Source organism: Neoarius graeffei, chromosome 24, assembly GCF_027579695.1.
Source record: "Neoarius graeffei isolate fNeoGra1 chromosome 24, fNeoGra1.pri, whole genome shotgun sequence".
In the NCBI taxonomy this organism is placed as follows: domain Eukaryota; kingdom Metazoa; phylum Chordata; class Actinopteri; order Siluriformes; family Ariidae; genus Neoarius; species Neoarius graeffei.
This window is the reverse complement of record NC_083592.1, coordinates 18538476-18547013: the sequence shown is the minus strand read 5'-3', so window position 1 is coordinate 18547013 and position 8538 is coordinate 18538476.

The following is an 8538-nucleotide window of genomic DNA, read 5'->3' as shown; positions in this document are numbered from 1 at the left end:
AGAAGGTAACACAGGCATGAGGGAGCCCCGGGGCATAAAGCAGCCAGCCACTACACCATCAACAAACTCGAATGAGCAAGCGAGTGAGGACTGACAGCATCCATACATCCCAGTTTACCAAAACACTCCATGTCTGAGGACCCTCCAGATCTCCACCTTTATCTCATAAATGCCATTAACAAAAGGCTTGACTAAACAGATGTTTTCAACCTAGACTTAAACACTGAGACTGTGTCTGATTCCCGAACACTACTTGGAAGGCTGTTCCATAACTGTGGGGCTTTGTAAGAAAAGTTTCTGCCCCCTGATGTAGCCTTCACTATACGAGGTACCAGCAGATAGCCTGCACCTTTTGATCTAAGTAGGCCTGGTGGATCATAGAGGAGCAGAAGCTCACTCAGGTACTGTGGTGCGAGGCCATTCAGTGCTTTAAAGGTCAATAGTAGTACTTTATAATCAATACGAAATTTGATTGGGAGCCAATGCAGTGTGGATAAGACAGGGGTGATGTGGTCATATTTTCTAGTTCTAGTAAGGACTCTTGCTGCTGCATTTTGAACTAACTGGAGCTTGTTTATGCACTTATTGGAACATCCAGACAGTAAGGCATTACAATAATCCAGCCTGGAGAACGAAAGCATGAACTAGTTTTTCCACGTCATGTAGTAACATTAAATTTCTTATCTTTGCAATATTTCTGAGATGAAAGAAAGCTATCCGGGTAATGTTATTAGTGTGAGTTTCGAATGAAAGACTGGGGTCAATAATCACTCCGAGGTCTTTTACTGCTGCACGTGAAGAAACAGAAAGGCCATCCAGAGTTACTATGTAATCAGAAAACTTACTTCTAGCTGCATGTGGTCCTAGTACAAGTACTTCAGTCTTGTCAGAGTTAAGCAGAAGGAAATTAATAAGCATCCACTGTCTAATGTCCTTTACACATTCCTCAATTCTATAAAGCTGGTGTCTCTCATCAGGTTTTGCAGAAACATACAACTGTGTGTCATCAGCATAACAGTGGAAACTAATACAATGTTTACAAATAATATCACCCAGAGGTGATTGACTTTGTTGTCATTTCATCGGATCTCCGGCCCGATGTCTTGGACACTCAGGTGAAGAGAGAGGCTGAGCTGTCAACTGATCACCACCTGGTGGTGAGTTGGATCCGCTGGCGGAGGAGGAAGCCGGACAGACCTGACAGGCCCAAACGTATGGTGAGGGTCTGCTGGGAACATCTGGCCGAGCACTCTGTCGGGGAGGTCTTTAACTCCCACCTCCGGGAGAGCTTTTCCCAGCTTCCGAGGGAGGCGGGGGACATTGAGTCTGAGTGGACCATGTTCTCTACCTCCATTGTAGACGCGGCTGTTCGGAGCTGTGGCCACAAGGTCTCCAGTGCCTGTCATGGCGGCAATCCCCGAACCCGGTGGTGGACACCGAAAGTAAGGGATGCCATCAAGCTGAAGAAGGAGTCCTATCGGGCCATGTTGGCCTCCGGGACTCCTGAGGCAGCTGATGGGTATCGGCAGACCAGGCGTGCCACAGCTCGGGCAGTTGCAGAGGCAAAAACTCGGAACTGGGAGGAGTTCGGTGAGGCCATGGAGGAGGACTATCGGTCAGCCTCGAAGAAATTCTGGCAAACTGTCCGGCGCCTCAGGAGGGGGAAGCAGTACTCTGCCAACACTGTTTACAGTGCGGGTGGGGAGCTGTTGACCTCGACTGGGGACATTTTCGGGTGGTGGAAGGAATACTTCGAGGATCTCCTCAATTCCACAGTCATGTCTTCCATTGAGGAAGTGGAGGCTGATGACTCAGGGGCAGACTCGTCCATTACCCAAGCCGAAGTCACTGTTAGCAAGTTAGCAAGCTCCTCGGTGGCAGGGCACTGGGGGTAGATGAGATCCGCCCCGAGTATCTCAAGTATGTTGTGTATATCAAGGATGTTGTGGGGCTGTCTTGGCTGACACGCCTCTGCAACATCGCGTGGCAGTTGGGGACAGTGCCTCTGGAGTGGCAGACTGGGGTGGTGGTCCCTCTTTTTAAGAAAGGGGACCGGAGAGTGTGCTCCAATTATAGGGGAATCACACTTGGCCTCCCAGGGAAGGTTTACTCCAGGGTACTGGAGAGGAGAATTCGGCCGATAGTCGAACCTCGGATCCAGGAGGAACAATGTGGTTTTCGTCCTGGTCACGGAACACTGGACCAGCTCTATACCCTTCATAGGGTGCTCGAGGGTTCATGGGAGTTTGCCCAACCAGTCCACATGTGCTTTGTGGAGCTGGAGAAGGCATTCGACCGTGTCCCTCATGGTATTCTGTGGGGTGTGCTTCGGGAGTATGGGGTTCGGGGCCCTTTGCTAAGGGCTGTCCGGTCCCTGTACGAATGGAGCAGGAGTCTGGTTCACATTGCCGGCAGTAAGTCAGACCTGTTCCCAGTGCATGTTGGACTCTGGCAGGGCTGCCCTTTGTCACCGGTTCTGTTCATAATTTTTATGGACAGAATTTCTAGGCGCAGCCAGGGGCCAGAAGGAATCCTGTTTGGGAACCACAGGACTTCATCTCTGCTTTTTGCAGATGATGTTGTCCTGTTGGCTTCTGCAAACCAGGACCTTCAGCATGCACTGGGGCGGTTTGCAGTCGAGTGTGAAGCGGCTGGGATGAGAAACAGCACCTCCAAGTCCGAGGCCATGGTTCCCAACTGGAAAAGGGTGGCTTGCCCTCTCCAGTGTAGGGACAGTCACAGTCCCTTTTAGAACTACAAATCCCATCAACCAACTTCCGCGATGACCTACGTCACGCCTGGGCGGGATTACCTACGTCACATCCTCCCTGAGTCCATAAGTGACTCAGCCACACTTCCGTTTGGTCTCTCTCGTCGGTGGATTGCCTCGTCTACAGACACAAAGAGACCTGCTCATCAGAACATCCAAAATAAAGACGTCTTTCTTGCAAGCAAAAGAAATTCAGCTCGCTTTCGTGTTTTCCGCTGGCCACGGTAAAATTATCACTTAAGTGCGCCGTTTCACTCATTTTGAGTTACAACCGGTTTTTATTTGTTCATTATAAGTAACGTTACGATTGCAGCCCAAAGCAGTTAATCAAAAGTTGGAAGCGGCCGGATTCCTTCTGACTTAATCGCTGTGCACATTGTTTGATCAGAGACTTTTCCTCACGAACGACAAAGTTCGGACCAAGAAATCCTCTGCGCTTTTCACGGAAGCGACCCACGAGTTTCTGTGAACTCCAGCCTCTTCAGGACATCTCTGCATTCTTGCATAGAAGCAAGATACTGGAAGTAAGACTGGCATTTTGGGCAAATTAGTCTTAGGAATTAGCTTTATGAAGTAGTGTGAATTTAAACTCAGGAACAGTTTAATTGTGCACATTGTAGACACTCAGAGTGTTAAGTTGATCATTGTTGTTCTATTTTTGTTCTCTCAGTTGTTTTCAATAGATAGGTGTTGCATGCTCTTTCTCTATCCTTTCTAACACCTTTAATTTCATTATTACACATATTTTGACCTCATCAAGATTACAGTGGATTTAGTAATGTTATAAGCTAGTGGAATTAGTAATCAGGGCTAATCCCTTTGTCCTTAGACCATGAGGTGATCCCCTTTGTCCTTAGACCACGAGGCGATTGTCACCTCCCCCCAACACATACCTCAGATAAGATTCCAATCACTCTCACGCACACACACACACACACACACACACACACACACACACACACACACACACACACACACACATAATACCTCACTATTTTTGCAGCTGACTTATTGAATGTATTTTAAACTGCTATTACCCATTTTTATCATTGTTATAATAAATTCAATTAATTTCTAAACTGTGTCTGTGTTGCTACTATATACTGGAAGTCACACAATCTCAAAGAACTCCAAATTGCCTTCAGTGTGCTATTGGCTGTAGTGTTTATGTACTACAGTAAGTAATACATTATTGCTGCATCAGTAGTGGTCATAATAATTTGGAATATACCATAATCTAGCTGTTTGGTAATTTATTATTAAACACCAAAATTAATGGTATTATCAATGAGACTGATTCAATGAGACTGATTCAATGAGACTGATCACTTAAGACCAATAGCACCCACATATTTATTGGTGCCCCGTGTGAGGAGATTGGTTTGTTGACTTCTTGAATATTGTTGCAGCAACAGATAAATTATCAGTTGATTAAGCAACTGCCAAGGTATATCCCCAGGTGTGTTAAATGGTTAACAGTAGCGTGATATGGTTATCACAAAACACTAATAACCTATCAATAACTTAGGATAAGAGATAGCATTTCCAAACAAAAACAAACTTTATCAATTGATTAATTAATTACATAGTTAAAATTAATTAATTAATTAATTAATTAATTAATTAATTTATTTATTTATTTATTTATTGAGTAATTAATTACCTAATATCCAACCTAAGTAAAATAGCATCCCCTCGTGTCTCAGAGGCTGAAGACAACGCTCAAGACGTGTCTCTCTTTGATGTCATCGCAGACCTCATTCACTGCTCTGCCTCCAAAAAAGCAAACATTAGGAGCATGAGTAAGGGTAAATGCCAAAATAACATAGATAACTCAATAAAACATATGAGAGATCCAAAGAGAACAACTATCCAAGAGGTACTAGGTAGGCTATTCCTGTTACACTTCCAAGATACTGATCTAGAAATTAGATATCTCCGCGGAGAGGTTAAAAGGCTGACCACCAGCAATGCCGAGCTGGTAGCCGATGTCAATGATTTATATAGGGAGCATGGGCTCTTGAAGAACTCCCTTGACGATTGCGCCGAAAGGCTAGAGAAAGCCGAAAAGGCTGCCAAGAGGGCTGCCAAGGAGCAGACCCCCCAAGAAGGGCGCGAGGGGTGTGAAAGACCCCCAGCAATGCGCCGAAGCTCAGAGCGGGAAGAGGCATCCAAACCGGACACCGTGGATTACTTGGTCGAGAACCAGACATCCCGCCAAACTCCATCAACTCGTTACATGACTCCTTCGTCGTTTAGCCAAGGTGGAGCCATACTGCACTCATCCCAAGCCCAGAACCATAGCACACCCAGGTCAGTGCGCTACAGTATCCCTGATCCATCTTCGGATGAATCAGACTATGCATCTAGTGCGAAACAGGAGCGATACCAGAGTAGCTCAGATAGTGAGTACTCAGGAGAGCCAAGGAGGCCGCACAAGGACGTGCACCAAGCCTTCCACATACGGCAAATTGACCTACTTGCCAAAGGTGTTGAACAATTCGATCCTGATAATAACAGAACAAATGTAAATGATTATTTGCGAGAAATTGACCGATGCCTGATGGACCTGCCGAAAGCCACAACATGAGAGAAACTTAAGCTGATCTGGAAGACCTCCAGTAGCAGCGTTCGTGCCTTTTTAGAGATGCTACCCCCAGACGTTCACGATAGCTATTCGAAACTTCACAATTACATGAGGGAAGAATATGCGCCGTACATGGATGAAACCTCCGCGACATTGTGTGCATTACAAATCAAACAAAAACAGTCTGAGGCACCTTGTAAGTATTATAGACGGCTACGTACTGCCTATTTCCAGGGTAGTAACGCACCAGGCTTGGAAGAAGATAGAGGCTTTAAATCCCTCTTCTTACATAGCCTCCACCCAAGGGTGCAGACTCAAGTCACACTGACATGTTGACAAGGTTTCCACTCGATGAGGGAAATTAGGCAGCTAGCCCAAATGACCTGGGAGACCATTGTCAAAACCACAGACAGAAACGATGATGAACCCAGGGTCCTTAGTCTCCAGGGTGCAGACAGGCCCCCGCTAGCCTTAGAAGGAGGTGAAGCTCCAAAAGGGGGACCCACCTGGAGAAATCCCGGTCCGAACCGCCCCTTGCCGAGCCATCACCAGGGTGAGTGGAAGAATCGGCAAGGTAAGGCCAGGAGGGACCGAGGGCAAGGCCACAGTGACCATGGTAACCGTTCACCATATGAAAAGGGTCATAAGGAACAAGGCGGTTGGCAGCAAGATCGTCATCCCCGCTCTGGCCAGAGATGGCAGGAGCTCTACACGTAGGGGTAGAGGTGACCGACACAGTGACTCAGACCAACCTGGTGAGTTCTGCTCAGAGCTGGATTCCTTGAAAGCCCAGTTGGCTGAGATTAAAGAACTGTTGCAGGAGAGGTCAGACCCCTCAACAGATAAAATAAAAGAGCCCAAGAAAGATGACAAAGGCTACCTGCTGGCATGACTAGGCCAGGAACCACGAGTATGTCTCATGAAATGGGGAGGAGATCCCTGTGAAACAGCAGGCGATGGTCAGGATGTAGGGCCCCCCCTGGTGGTGAAGGCAAACACACAAAACGCACCTCTCATGTGCGCTAAAGTCTTCACCACCATCTCTCAGACACGGCTCTCACAAGGTGACCCAATCCCAACCAAGCCCTGCAACATAAACTTAGTCAGCTCCATGCAAAACAAAGCCCCAGTAACACAAATGGCATGGTTGGAACTCACATTCCAAGGCATGTCAATCATACATCCCACTTACATCTGCTCTGTGGGTATGGAAAAACTACTGATTGGCCAAGACCTACTCGACAGGTTGGCGCCACTCATTGATTGTCGTCGCAGTCAATTGTGGGCCCAAATCACGACTCCACAGCTGTTGGATCCCACAAAACATGCACAAGCCCGTTGCGATGGGATTAGTGCAGACACCGACCAACCAAGCGCCACGGGAGACCAAATTTCTGATGAACTTCAGTTCATGTCTTTGTACACCGAGTCTGGTGTCAAAACACCCGACATCGCGATTCCCCCTAGTGGCCACAATTCTTTGGAAAACCATGCCTCTTTCCTTTGTTCCTTGAGTAACTCAACCTCAGCTATGTACTGCCCTACCCTATCAGGTGAAGTGCGAGTTAATGGGACCATGGTCCTCAATGTGGCTATGACACTTTGGTCTGAGAAATCAGCCATCAGCCAGACTTTGTTTGACACGCTGTGTCAAAGCCATTCCTGCCCTGTATTCGTGCAGAAAAGCCTCCCTCTATCCATCGACTCAGACAAAGGCACCCATTTCACTGCTGGTGTAATGGCTGAGCTGTGGAACATGTTCGGCGTTGAGGCGAAATTCCATATCACGTACCACCCTCAATCCTCTGGTCAGGTTGAACGAGCCAATCAAACCATTGTGAGCATGCTGCGGAAGTATGTCATCCACCATGTAAAGATTGGGATGTGAAACTTCCCTTGGTGCTAATGGCCATTAGGTCCACCCCTCATCACACCACTGGAGTCACACCCTTTGAGATGATGACTGGGCGGGACATGGTTCCCCCATTGCATCTCCTGTACAGACCAGAGGACATGAGCATCGCAACTGCATACACGGCACATCAATATGTCGCCGACCTACAACGCCACCTACAGTCAACCTTTGCATGTGCCCAAACGAATCTCGAAATGAGCGTAAAAGGACAAAAGGCCTACTACGACCGAATCTCAAAGAAGTTCCTACCGTACTGGTCGGGACTGATCGTGGGAAAACTGTCCCCCATCGCGTATCGCATTAGGACATCCAGGCCTAATCAAACGCCCTCATATCGATGGGTCCATAACAATCAAATCAAGCCTTTTGAACAGTCCTCACTCCAAAAGGGGGGTGGACGACAGTTAGGCCCATCCTGTCCACCTAGCTTGTACGCCTCACTCACCCATAAGCATACACTAACATTCCCAGTCATATTTACCAACCCAATAAAGTCGCTCTAATCCATAACACTGTGCATGCCGTCGACAAGTTGGCCAAAATAATCAAGAACGAGATCAAATATGTCCGGGTAGTAAGGGATTTGATGCAAGACCTGCTTAGAGAAATTAGCAGCTCAATCAGTACCCTGAGTAGTGGTAAAATCCCACCGTATCTGATACCCCTTAGCATGGTAGATAATATACTAAAATCCGCTACTACTACTAATGTGTATTCATCGCAAATACACCTGGCCTATAGTCTTGGCAGTGCTATTCCCATTTTTGTGAATCCACAAGACTTAGGGATAGGATTCATGCTGAACCTACCCATTATTGAGAAAAACAACACATATAGACTCAAGTCTGTCCTCAATGTGGGTTTCTGGAAAAACAATGTCCGTACACGCATATAGACACCACCCATGGTAGCATTCCATGATGACAACCCCTCTGTCTACTTTATTCCCAACCTAGAGATGTGCACCTCCACTAAAGACATCCACTGGGTCTGCCCAAGCAACCCATTCATTAGAGACACTACAGATCGCCTGTGCGGTTTGAGGGCAAAAGCGCCTGAACAAAAGTATGTAGGTCAAATGTCCACAAAGGACGAGGATATGGAAACTAGAGTAGAGAGAGCTGGTAATTGGTGGGTTGTTAACACTCCAAAAACTGAAGTCTTGATGTCATACGATCAGCACGACACAGCCACCAGAATGAAAATCCCAAACCAAACGGTGTTCCTTAGTGTACCACAGGGAGCCACCATTCACGTAGGTGATAT